The 3248-nt window shown below is 44.2% G+C and overlaps 1 pseudogene; it reads right to left on the bottom strand.

The window, feature by feature from the left end:
• Positions 1 to 1524: 1524 nt before the first annotated feature.
• On the bottom strand, positions 1525 to 2958 carry LOC147453772 (serine/threonine-protein kinase PCRK2-like; annotated as a pseudogene).
• Positions 2959 to 3248: the final 290 nt, after the last annotated feature.

The following is a 3248-nucleotide window of genomic DNA, read 5'->3' as shown; positions in this document are numbered from 1 at the left end:
CAACCTACAATCTCTACCTAGATCGAATAAATGATACGCATAAAACTCCTGGGAAAATTTCGCCAGAGTTTCGACGCACAATGGCTATCAACACAAAATAACCATTGTCCTGCAAGCTCAATACAATGAGCAATCAATGCGCATCAAACTACACTCAACATACATGCATAAGCTTTGCAAACCTATGTCCAACAAATGCTCACAAAGAGTACCACGGGTGATCATACATGTCATCCATAACCAACCTCTGCACTTGCTCACAAGATCTACTGCTCACCACATAAGCATACATAGAGCATTACCCGCTCAAACACCATGTATGCAAGCCACAACACTGCAGAAGAACCACTCAACTGCAACTGGCAACACCTGTGGGAGTACTAGACTCAACCTGCACCTGGGAGTCAAACCCGATCTTGTAACACCTCATATGTGCCTGCTACTTGCAGTGTGCATGGGTAAGCTGTCTGCAGCAAAGAAAACAACAGAGCCCAAAACTGTCATGAAAAACAGTCTCTGTGTTTTTAATTTCAGACCCACCTGCACTCTGAATTAAAAAACAATTCCTTCTACAAAGTCGTAGAGCTCGAAGCCAGCTCCGTTTTGAACCAAATTTTTTTGGAATCAGAGCTCTGTAGCTCAAGTTATGAGCAAAATAGTAGACTGCTGTCAAACTGTCAAAAACTGAACGACTTTCTTCTGTGCTTCTTTGAGCTCATAGAAAGGCTCAAACTCACTTCCCACCTCGATGCATGATCTGAATGCATCAATCTCACAATGCTTCCATGTCTATGGAAGCTCCAAGCTCCAACCTGTCGTCGCCGATGTAGCCGTTGCAAAGCTTTCCGAGAAGAGGGAAAATGATGTACACTGTGGGCTGATCTGTAGAGGAACTCTGATCTGTGAGCACTAGGAAGCTTCTGAAAGCTCTCCTGCAAGCCTCTGTATGGATGTCCACAAACCTCCTCTATTTCTTTGCTTAGATCGGTGACCTCTCCGCCATAGTCGACGAGTTCATCGCGAAGCCGTCCATCTATGCTCTCACACCTGTTGCTCTGATACAAATTGAAGGGGATCGGGGAGCACCACAGACAGAGAGTGAGAGAGAGAGAAGGAGACACACACGATGTGGGTGGGGAGACTGTGAAGTGGCAGCTCCCCCTATACAGTATACTCACTATAAGTATAGGGTAACAGTGGGCGGGCGCCCATGACTTGGGTGACCGGTCAAGGCACATAGACCTTAACCTTAACATGTGTGTGTGTATATATATTCCCCCCCCCCCCCCCCCTCTCTCTCTCTCTCTCTCTCTCTCTCAAATACCATCTTCTATGGGCTCATTCATATATATGCAATATGCAAAGTACAATTTGAGATACTTATACGAGATTACCTGCTAGAGAAGGTATAAAATTAAACCTTCACCTGTGCTCATCTAGTCTAAAAGCCAATCAAAAACTTGACAAGAGGTGAGACTTGCTCAACAAGAATTAAAAACACTAGAAACATGAAGCTTTCACTCTTCAAGCATGGACAACTTTACTGGGAGTCCATGCTCTCAACCACGGTCTTTTATCGACTTCGCAAGTCAGTCTCTTCAAACCCTGCATAAATTGTCCCTTCTTCAATTGGATTGCGTCCCTCGTACCCTCCATACTAGCCTCATCTCTTTTGGTGTTGGAACACAGCAATGCATTCACCTCTATATTGCCATTTTTTGCTAGCTTAACTATACCTTTTAGCTTGTCGACGACGTCACTCATGAGCGATCGCAATCTTGCTGGTTTGGTTTAGCATTAAAGTGCTAATGCAACAATTCTCTCTGCATGTATCAGATAGGGCTTCATCCAATCCAACAACTGCAACTCATTTTTGGGCCGATTGCACTCCACATACCTCTATCCACAGACCTTCGACCCGCCAGCATTTCAAGCAACACCAAACCGAAACTCCATATATCACTTTTCGATGTAAGGTGCATGTTGTAATATACTCTAGAGTTGCATAGCCTTGTGTCCTGACAACCGTAGTCGTGACATGGCTCTCTCCCAACTCCAAACCTTGCCTGGCTAAACCAAAGTCCGATAGTTTCGGGGTGAAGTCCTTGTCCAACAATATGTTGGATGTTTTGAAATCACGAAATATAACTTGATTCCAAATTGTTTCTTCATGCAAGTATGCTAATCCTCGAGCAGCACATAGCATGATATTCAATTGTTGATCCCAAGATATTACAGCTGGTCCCTTTGGGAAAAGATGATACTCCAAGCTTTTTTTGGGCATGAACTCATACACAAACAAGCGTTGCATGCCTCTATCGTTATCTTCTGCGCAATAACCGGCAAGCGTCACTACATTGGGATGTTCAATAATGCCAAGAAAGTGTACTTCAAAAAGACACTCTTTGTGTCCGTGTTGTCCGTTTTTGTTGGCACTGCCTGCTTGCAGGTAGTGATATAGGGGTGATGCCTATCAATTTGTGTACACATTTTTTAGGCTTTCTTTTAGGCTTTTTCAGGCTATTTTTTAGGTCCCTAATAAAAACAGATTATATTTTTCTCTCTGCCGTTCAAAGCAGCTCTCTCTCTCTCTGTCTCTCTCTCTCTGCGTGTGTGTGTGTGTTTCTCTGCTCTGCTCTGCCGATCAACGCAGTCAAGAGCTCTCTCTCTTTCTCTCTCTTTAACAGCAGGCAGTGCCGCCGTCTACACGCTAGTGTCGGCCTTGTTCTACTTCTTGACGAAAACCTCTTTGATGATGTGCATCCCATTGTGACTTGTCTGCACAAGGTTCGCCCTATACATGCACTCAAACCCCCCTTCACCGAGAAGATGTAACCTAGAAAATATTTGTGTTGCTGCTCGCAACTCATTGTACATGAAGACCGATCGAAGCTATGGGGGCTTTGGGGCTAGAGGATAGGACATCATCCCATCATTATCACAATCTGAACGTGTCCCTGATTCAACAGTAGATGGTGAAGCCTCGCTAGCATGATTTGATATATGATGCTCTGAAGAAGGCGTTGACATTGGTAGAGAAGATGGTAGCAAGGGGGTCGTCTCATGGGGACGTGATTGATGGACATGATGCATCAAGTTTGACATAAAGAATAGTGGGAATTATTGGATTGATTCAAATTTTCAGAATGGTACCATGATGGTCGATGTATACCATGGTATAGAGGTTCTCTCATGAAAGAGCCAGGCAGTGTTCGAGAAAAATCATTTTTCCGAACATACACAAATCC

Source organism: Adiantum capillus-veneris, chromosome 7 (assembly GCF_014529385.1).
Source record: "Adiantum capillus-veneris isolate H3 chromosome 7, ASM1452938v2, whole genome shotgun sequence".
In the NCBI taxonomy this organism is placed as follows: Eukaryota; Viridiplantae; Streptophyta; class Polypodiopsida; order Polypodiales; family Pteridaceae; genus Adiantum; species Adiantum capillus-veneris.
Note: the sequence above shows the minus strand (reverse complement) of the source record. Positions and strands in the feature narration are given on the sequence as shown.